Source organism: Bidens hawaiensis, unplaced genomic scaffold, assembly GCF_021521415.1.
Source record: "Bidens hawaiensis isolate Kalapana, Puna unplaced genomic scaffold, B.hawaiensis_p1.1 tig00000190_1, whole genome shotgun sequence".
In the NCBI taxonomy this organism is placed as follows: domain Eukaryota; kingdom Viridiplantae; phylum Streptophyta; class Magnoliopsida; order Asterales; family Asteraceae; genus Bidens; species Bidens hawaiensis.
Genome location: NW_027491020.1, coordinates 7,736,970 through 7,748,017, shown reverse-complemented (window position 1 = coordinate 7,748,017; position 11,048 = coordinate 7,736,970).

Genomic DNA, 11,048 nt, shown 5'->3' with positions numbered 1-11,048 from the left:
GATTCTCTAAGGATAATACATCCTCTCAGGATATGGGATCCTGATTAGAAAAAGTACTTCTTGAGGTGGACTGCATTCCATGCTCTCGGTAGTCTATTGCCTTCCATTGTGAGCAAATGATATGCGCCCTTTCCTGCTTCTGATCCAAACACCAAAGAGAAGGGTGTTTGGCCTGTTGCATTTTTGGCCGTAGTTCTGTCAGCCCAAAGAACATAAGGTAGTTCTTCAGCCCATTTTCCCTTTTTGGATCCTAGTTTCTTCTTTAGATTGTTGATGATGATCTTGTTGCTAGACTTTCCTTTTCTCAGACTTGTACAAACGCTTCTGCCTCAATCCATTTGGAGAAGTAATCGGTCATAGCAAGCATAAAGACCTTTCCACCTGGTGCTTTTGGCAGTTTGCCTACAATATCCATACCCCATTTCACGAAAGGCAATGAGGAGGATATATGATATAGAGGCTCTGCTGGTTGATGAAGGATATTCGCATGTCTTTGACAAGCATCACATTTCTTTGAATATTCCACCGCATCCTTCTTCATTGTTGGCCAGAAGTATCCAGTTCTAAGTATTTTGGAAAATAGTGCTCTCCCACATGTGTGATTGCCGCAATCTCCTTCATGGAAATCCTTGAGCACTTCTTGGATTTCAGGATCCTCGATGCATCTTAAATATGGACCAACAAGAGATTTTCTATATACCATATCATTTAACAAAATATATTGGGATACCTTGAGTTTGAAGGACTTGGGATTCTCTGTGGCTGGAATTTCTCCAGTCTGAATGTAGTTCTTGATTGGATGGATCCATGATCCTTTATTGTTTGAGGATAAAGGATCCTAGAGTACGATTTCTTTATCATTTGTTATCTCTCCCACTTCCTGTTCTTCTATTGCTGGCGAGAGAATGTGGATTATTGGGATTTTCAAATCTTCAGGAATCTTCAGAGATGAGGCTAAGTTTGCTAAGGCATCTGTCCCAGCGTTTTCTTCCCTCGGTACCTGTGTTATACTAAATATTTCGAAAGATTTTGACAATTCCTTCACAATATCTAAATATTTCATTAGTTTTTCACCTTTCACAGCATACGAGCCGTTAAAGTGGTTAGTTATCAATAAAAAATCTACATAAACTTGAAGATACCTGATCCTCACGCTTTTGGCTAATTGCAAACCTGCGATTAAAGCCTCGTATTCTGCTTCATTGTTTGTTGCCTGGAACTCACAAGCTATGGATTGGGGTAATATGTCCCCCTGTGGCGATTTCAGTAGGATCCCTAATCCTGTTCCCCTTACGTTAGATGCTCCATCTGTGAAAAGTATCCAAGGATACTTGGTCTTTTCTAATTGTTGGACTTCGAAGTCAACCTCTTTTTGTAGATCACTAGTGAAATCAACCACAAAGTCCGCTAGCGCTTGAGACTTGATTGCTGTTCTCGGCTCATATTGGATGTCATAAGCACTCAATTTTACAGCCCACTTAGCCATTCTACTTGACAACTCTGGTTTTCTAAGAACATTCTTTACAGGATAGTTAGTTCTCAAAATAATAGGGTGAGTTTCGAAATAATGTCTCAGTTTAGTGGAAGCCATAATAAGTGCAAGAATTAGTTTTTCTAAATAAGAATACCTGGACTCCGCATCTAGAAGACTTTTACTTACATAGTATACAGGATGTTGTTCACCTTCATGATCCTTTACCAAGACTGCACTCACTGCATTTCCTAAGACGGAAAGATATAAATACAAGGATTCTCCATCCACAGGCTTCATTAGGGCTGGAGCTGAGGATAAGTAATCCTTCAGTGCTGTAAGTGCAGCTTCATGCTTTGCAGTCCACTCAAATTTCTTGTTCTTTCTAAGAATATCATAGAAGTCTTTGCACTTCTCGGAGGATCTTGAGATGAATCTATTCAAGGCCGTTATTCTTCCGGTGAGTCTCTGGACGTCTTTGGCATTTGCAGGAGATTTGAGATTGACAATGGCTTCGATTTGCTCCGGACTTGCTTCAATCCCTCTCTTTGTGACCATATATCCCAGAAACTTTCCAGCCTTAACACCGAAGTGGCATTTGGATGGATTTAGTTTCATGTTATAGTGGTCAAGGATATTGAATGCTTCCTCGAGGTCTCTAAGGTGATCCTCGGCTTTCTTTGACTTCACTACCATGTCATCTATGTAGACTTCCATAGTCTTACCCAACTGATCCTTGAACATCATGTTGACTAATCTTTGGTATGTTTCCCCTCTTTTGAAATACCTGTCAAATCCGAGTGCTTGAAAGCAAAAGTGGATCTTCTTTGCGATAAGAAGGATACTATATCCTCCTCGATCTTACTGGGGATATTGGATCCTAGGAACATCTTTATTTCTGAATCTTCGGGGTCCAGTAATACTTCTTTAAGATCTTTCTCTCGAGCCTCCAGCACGTTCCTAGGATGTTGCTGTAATTGCTACGCTATGGTTGGCTTGGCTGTTGGCTTCATTGATGACGAATAGTAGTTCCTGGCCTCCACTTGATCACCCACTATCTTCACGACTCCCCAAGGGGTAGGTAACTTGATACGTTGGTGATATGTTGAGGCTACTGCTTTCATTCCATGGAGCCAGGGCCTACCTAAAATAACATTGCAACAGGAGAGGTTATCTATAACGCAAAATTTTTTATATGAATTTAACCCTTCGACATAGATTGGCAAGTTGATGTCCCCCAATGTCTTTTTAGTTTCGCCACTGAAGCCGACCAGCACCGACGTTCTAGGAACTATTTCTGAATCCGGGATGTTCATCTTCTTCAGGACATCATGTTGGATAATGTTGACCGAGCTGCCACCGTCCACTAGGATCCTGCGCACATAATGGTTAGAGATAAATAAAGTAATAATCAAACCGTCGTGATGAGGATCCTGGATGTTCAGCTTGTCTTCCTCATCGAAGAAGATTCTTTTGTCTGTTGTTAATGTTGTTGACATTATCGGATGATCCTCGTTATCCTTCTTGATCTCCTTGGCAAGTCTTTTTGCTGCGGAGAAAGAAGTTCCACATATGTCTGATCCTCCAGAGATGAAACTGACTGCTTGCATATCCAGCTTGTCCTGCTGAAGATCCTGGATCCTTGATTTGAAAAAGATTCTCTGATCAGTCACTCGAGTAGTGGGGATGAGCGGTCTTATTTCATCATCCAACTCGAACTTCTCTACGGAATTCTCTTTGATGGTACACGAATCTTTAAATAGATCATAGTCTCTGGAGACGAAGTTGATCACATGAGCATCTGGTGGTGGTGGTGTCGCTTTCTGTGTAAGATCTTCAGGATCCTGGATCTTGGATTTCTTTCTTCCCAAGAGTTCTTTAAAGTGACCTTTGCTCAGAAGGTACCCAATTTCTTTCCTTAAGGTGATGCACTCGTCTTTTGTGTGGCCAAAATCTTCGTGGAAAGCGCACCACTTAGACTTATCCTTGAAGCCGACAACCTTTTCATTCTTTTGGGGCCACCTTGCTTTTTCTCCCAAATCCTTCATGGCACAAATCAAGCCATAAGTATCTACAGAGAAACAATAGTCGGAGATGCAAGGATAGTCTTCGCTGTCTTCTCCTTCTTCAACTGCCTGTACGTTCTGATTGTTGAACTTGGCATACGGCTTCGCGTTGTTGTTCCTATTCCAGGATCCTTTATTCTTCTCAGGAGTTTCTTGTTTCGTCTGTCCACTGAAACAATCCTGGATCTTTTTATCTTCTTCTAAGCGGATGTATCTCAATGCTCTGCTTCTGACTTCATCTAATGTCCTGCATGGAGTCATCACTAAATCATCATAAAAAGGGGAGCTCTTTTGAATTCCCATCTTGAATGCTTCAACAGCAGTAGTCATATCAAGGTTTGGGATTTCTAGAGCTTCGTTTCCGAACCTCGTAACGAAATCCGTAAGGGATTCATCACTGGTTTGGATAACACGATACAAATCACTGGTCAACCTCTCAAATTTACGACTACAGGAAAATTGAGTGTTAAACAAATTAACTAAATGAGAGAAAGATGTAACCGAGAAAGGGGGAAGACTTAGCAGCCATTTTAGTGCAGCTCCCGTTAATGTGGCTCCAAATCCTTTACAAAGGCAAGCCTCTTTGATTTTCTCAGGTACAGGATTAATTTCCATTCTCTCCCGATATTAGGCAACATGTTCCTCAGGATCGGTGCTCCCATCATACGTCTTCATGTTGGGAGTTTGAAACCGCTTTGGAATTTCAGCATCACTTATGGGCGGAGCGAATCTGGATAATTTGTGACTCCCCTCCGGTATTTCAGGGATTGGACGTGTCACTCCTGGGACACTGGATATCATATCCTTTAGCTTCTGTAATTCTCTGGTCATGGACTGGTTGATACCTGAATCCTGCATGGGAACATGGTTAGTATCTAAAGATATAGGATCGTACCAGTTACCTCTCTGCTGGGTGGAGTTTGGTATTCCAGACGAGTATATGGGATAAGAGGAGTCAGCAATCGGAGTAGGTCCTCCAGAAGCTATGGTCTGCATGGGGATTATATCTCCTTCATGGACTTCGGAGGATCGTTGTTGTTGTACTCCTGAGGATCCTTGATTCTGAAAGAAGGATCCTTGCTGAGGATACGTCCCAGTAGATCCCGGTGGAAAGAAGGTTGACTCTTGTCGATAATATGAGGATCCTTGGCTTTGCTGACTCATGGATCCTTAATGGAAGTTAGATGACATTGGCTGATCTAACGAGAACCCTTGAGCTTGTTGACTCACGGGCCTCTGTTGAAGGATAGAGGATCCTGGCTGAAAGAGTGAGGATCCTTGAGCCTGGTGACCCATGAACCCTTGTTGAAGGATAGAGGATCCTGGCTGAAACATTGAGGATCCTTGAGCCTGTTGACCCATGGAACATGGTTGGAGAATGGATGATCCTTGCGAGAACTGTGCCATGGATTCTGGACAGCTGAAATCCAGCATCCTGGGCATCAAGGGGGTGAGATCCTCAGCTGGCCTCTTGTTCTTCCTGAGATCTTCTACCTCACGGAGGATCCTCTGGTTGGTCTTGTTCTGCTGCTCCATGTATGCTTTAACCTACGAAAACATAGATGAAACATCACTGTTAGTACTAACCACCGGGGCAGCAGCAACAGTTTTTGAGCTCTGGAAGACTGGTAGTTGCGTCTTGCTTCCAGCAGCAGCAGGTCGTTGCGTTCCCGCGATTAGCGGAGGCATCGGTGGCAAAGTCCTCGAAGAGAGAGGGACCGTATCCGGCATGGTTGATGAAGCAGAGGATTATTGAGAGGCTATTGATAGTGATATGGGTATAAAAAAGTTGAGAATGATAAGAATAATATGAATTATAGCACCAATTGCCCCACGGTGGGCGCCAAATTGTTTTGGACAAAAATCTGCCAAGGATCAAGTATCCAAATCTGTTAAGTGAGGTAAGGTGCTAACTCGGTAAAGGCAAGCGTATGATTGTAATATTGGTGAACACAATGATTTGATCACGAGGGAAAAAGCCCTTAACCAAAATAGTCTTACTTCGGTCAAAACTTATCGAGGTAATCGTTGGTAAAATAGCTCCGGTCAATGATTAATAGGATAATCTTTGGTCGAAGTACTTTAGTCAATGATCAACAAGGTAACCTTTGGTCGATGAGTATATGGTTATCTTGGTCTCCGGCACAAAAAACCCCCGGACGGTGAAAACTATCACCGTCGAGTTTATTGATTAACAAAGAGTGATTACAAGTGTTTGTGGAGTATACGATCGAGATTACAAGGAAAGCTAGTGTGTAGAGAGAGTGTTTAGTTCTGCTCTAGTGTGTGTAAGTACATGTGTGTATCTAGCTCGATCATATCCCGTATATATAAGAAAAAGTAATTAACAAACTTAACAACTTCATCCTATAAATCCGCTAGTCTTCCATTCTTCACCAACGTGCTGTTTGACCACGTGCGGATAGCCATTCACTAGCGAATAAAGCGGTAGACCGGGTCTAGATGCCATTGTTATTATTTAAATGTCAATCTTCTAGAGAGTTCGTCCATAATCAGCTATGTTGAATTAGGATCCTGGATCCATGCTCTAGCTAAAGGTTGTCTTGTGAGGATAATTGATGCAAGTTCGTCTTACATTTGATATACCTGTCTAACACATCACCATACTAAACACAATCATTACTAAACAAACAATACCGAGGATCGTCGATCCTTTATATCCTGATGTATATTTCAAGGATAAACTATCTGTAAGACAGCCAAGGATAAAGGATCCTCAGTATAAAAATCGTGGCCTAACAATAATGTTATTTTTATTTGTGACCCAACGTAAGATTTAATAATAATAATAAGAATAAGAATAACATTAATAGTAATAGTTTAAACCCTAAATGACTCCAAAATCCTTTTAAACGGATTTGTAACCGTTATGTCGTGTCATTTTTATTTTATTGGTTATACCCTCTAATTTATATTACTTAAAAAGTTGTTATAATAAACTAATAACAACTTTTGTTTTTATCAAAGAATGTACTTAAACCATATCAATTCCCAAATCCGTCATACACCTTTATTTCACTAATTTTATTTAGTTAATATTAATATCAACTATGAACCTTTGTTGACGTAAACCGAGGAGCTCGCCGCTTTTATCTTAAAATTTTCTTTATCGCCATCTCATTCTCATCAATTTCACACTCTAAGATGAGTTTACATACCCCATTTTTCATCTTTTAAATTTTGGGGGTGGCATGTATACCCTATTTAAATTACTCATTTTTATTTATTTATCTATTCATAATACAATTCAATATATGTTTATGTGTGATTATTGCATGATCTATGATAATGCTCTATGTGTTTAATTGTTTATTTTATGTTTGGCGGTTGGTATCTTATCCTCATCTATCCTCATCTAGTATGATCATACATTTACCCAAGTACTTTGATTTGTATCAATAAGAACGGGTCCATATCTATTTAGTTGTTTACATTTTCTGTAATACTCGTCATTTACATATGAATTGTGATTTATCTATATATATATATATATATATATATAACTAAAACTTATGCATTCTCACCAACATTCGTGTTGACAAACTCTATTTTCTTACATGTTACAGGTACAAGTAGTTGATATTATTCAAGATTAAAGACAATAGTTTGACCTTAGGATATCTATTCATATTACACAAAAGAATGATTTATTTGGTTTAATTATTGTAATTGTGTACTTGATTTAATGTTAATTAAATTAAATCAAAATTGCCACATTAGTTAGTGTCTTTTGAGCTACTATCCAATCAATACGTTACGCCCTGGTATGTTCCGCCGCCTTTGGTCGGGGTGTGACACCCACCACCAACACTCACCTCCAACAACCATTATCTCCCGTCGCCCTGCCACCACCTGTCACCGCCAACCACCGTCACCGCCCACCAATGTCACGACCACCACCTGCCTCCCACCACCACCGCCACTCACTACCATTTTAAATTTATTTTTTTCTACCTGCCAAATAACGCAATGTAATCGTTCATTTCATTCCCATGTGGTAACCAAACATCTCATTGGAATGGTAGTAACCCATTCCATTCCTTTGTCCATACCATTACCACATTCATTCATTTCTGTCGTCCATTCCATTACCTAATACCAAACAGACCCTAAGTATTTTTCTCCATACTAATCAAACAACCTACAAATAACATGAGAGTTTCGGGATACTGGCTTTTTAGATGTCGTCATGCAATCTGTTCCGGTTGACACCTATCTGAGTTATCTAATCTTTTGAACCATAATTATCATTAAAATAATTTCGTTTGATGATATAGATGTTTTGACTCGTGTTATCTTCGATTTTGAAATATACCCGTTATATAAGTATAGTCGTTCGATGGCTTAAAGATACATGACAAGTTTATTAGAAGTTGTAGGGTGATGAATTATTTAGCATGTTTAAAGCTTTCATCTCCAATTAATATATTTTTGCTATTATTATTGGCTCTTGTAATAACAAAAAACTTCGAATACATAAATAAGCAAAGTTATGTTAATCCATACGCGAAAATCAACCAAGCAACCAAACAAACATGTAATCATAAGAACCAAAACATAAGATCCAAAACATTAAGTCCATAATATAAGGTCCAAAACATAAAGTCCAAAATACATCAACATCTAAAATTCCGATAATAAAGCAATGACTGTTGTGGTGGGGGCTCTTGTGCCTCTGCGGTGGTGAACCAAGTATATCTGGATGTGTTGGAGCTGTACAACCCTTCTCCCTCGCTCCGGCTAATCACTCACTCCATCATCCACGCGACCCTTGCCTTTATATGATGAGTCGTATAGATCAGATGTTGTAAGTGAGCAAGTACGAGCCAGGAGGCCTATACAGCTCGTATAGGGGTTATATTGCTCGTATAGACTGAAAAAGTTGTCATCATGTCCCCTACGTACATTTGTCAGTCATATTAGGGCCATACGAATCGTGTAGCCCCTATACAAGCCGAATATCGTTGATAACACACCAGAGGGTGGTGTGTGTATATAACGACCCATTTTAGATTCATCGAGACTATTCAAGAGCTTCTGAAATTGAAGAGGTTAAATGAGTCTAGGAGGGGTGTTCATCGGTTCGGTTATAAGATTTTGTTTTCCCTAATCGAAAATCGAACCTAATCGAATTCGGAAAAAAGGATAACCGAATCGTAATCGAACGAATGTAAATGAACTACTCAATCAAACAAAAAAAAACGAACGGACGTAAATTAACATTGACGCATGTTAACGAGCGAACCTAAACGAACACATGACCGAAAATGTTGACGAACACATTTGAACGGACACAACATTTTTTTGTGTTCATTTAAGCTTTTACCAGACGAAGTTCTTTGTTAATGTTCCATTCATTTATTAAATGGACAAACGTAAACGAACTTTCTGCCAAGCGGTTCATGAACAGTACGCCGGAGTCGGTTCGTTTACAACTTAGATATGGCTGTGGCATCGGTAAAAGCTAGAGAAGGAGGAACTTGCCAAAATGTGGGGTCAAAATATGGCTATTTTAATCAACTGTTATAGACTTATAGGTCTTGGTCAAGCTCATCAAAAGCTACAACAAAGTTTACATGTTCACCCCTTCTGCAAGTTACAATTCTTTGTTTAATTTGGGTTAATGAAAGCTTTGTTTGTTGGTTAAAAAAGAAGAAGATTTGGTCATATAAACAATGATAATATAAGATGTATTTCGACTTCGATAGTTTTTAAAAAGAATCACAAGTGAGATCATTGATATCAAAAGGTTATGCTCAACGGTATATTGGGTATGTCTCGTTATTTATAGGTTTGTATTCAGTATTTTATTAATTATTAATAAAATATGAGGGTGAAAATGACTTTTATGTTCTCATATGCTTGTCAAGACTTAAGAAAATGAATGGTGGTTAGTGTAAACAACTAAAAGCAAGACAAGTTTATATAAAGGATGAACAATGAAAGTCATTTCTTCAAACGAATCTATTTTGTTGCTTGTAATAGTAAATTGGACAAGAATTATAATTTTATCTATAAACATTGATGTCTCCTATGTCATGTTCTCATAAAAAAAGATGCATAACATATGCATATGGACTTTTGTTTCACGCAATCTACTCTATAATGATTGACTACATACAGGGTCATTTACGAGTACTAAAAATGGAACTTTTTATATAAAAAAAATATATTTCAAAGATCAATGGGGCTAAATGCCATATTACTCAACCCATTATTACATCTCGACTAGTTATATGAAATTCAGGAAAGTGAAACTTAATGTTTAGAACCGTCCTAGATTCTAAGCACGGATGTATGTAACATATCGATGTCATGTATGCCAAGGATAATATTTAACAGTTCAACATCAAGACACCACATATGTTATACTGCATTTCATGGTTTGCTACTTTGCTTTGCTTTCAAATTTCACGATTTAATTCTGGTTTACAATTATCAAACACCAATACCAATGCACGAATACACGACACAAACCTACATGACTTAAACATGTTTCAGGTATGGCGGTAACAGGTTTCGTGTACTAAATAGGTAAAATACCCATTTACATGTTAATTACCTGATTAGATTTTTCATAAATGAAAATATATAATAATATAATATGTTATATACCCCATATAGTTAACCTTAATTTTTTATACCAAACAATTGAACACGACGCATATCATGAATTTCAATATAAAATCAACCAGACGACACACAAACTCTTCTCTGATTCTCCCTCTCCAAATCTCGGGTGGTTTGGTGGTTTCCCTCCACGTCTTTGGTAGTCGTAGCCCTTCGATTCTCTGGTCTACCTCTCCGCATCTCCGATTCTCCGACAATTTGGCCTCCTCGCAGTTGTAGCGACACAGACGGTATTAACATGTTCGTGCCTTATCGTGTATACCTGGTATTGACAGGTTCGTGTTTGGGTTTGTGATGAAGGTACACGATAAGTTTTGGTGTTGTGTACATGTATACATGTTTCGTGTTCGTGTATTATCATGTCTGTGCCTTATCGTGTACGAGCATACTTGATATGGCAACCCTAACACTTCATACTCACGCATGCTAAATTAAACTAATCCTTGTGGAAGCCATTTGACATAAAATAAAACACGCTTAAGAAACCATAAAATTATTATACTAGGTATATGTAATTTTCAATTTACATGTTTGGAATCGCAAACCCTTAAAGCCGGAGAATTGTATAAAGATTTTCAATGGTTGTTCCCTGAATTAGATTCTAATTACCACTAAGATGTTTTGAAGCTTAGTTTATTAACATTAAAAAAAAAACAAAAAGTATCACATGACTCAATCATGGATTCTAGTAACCTACAACCATCAGTTTTAGCACTCTCTTTTGTGATTAAATATACCATAACCATTTACATTTTATGTGCAATCAGCCATTACGATATGCAATGCTTTATAATATATCCCTCAAGATGACCCTTGCTTTGAAAAAGGCTTGGAATTGATAATCATATTTTGATATTCCA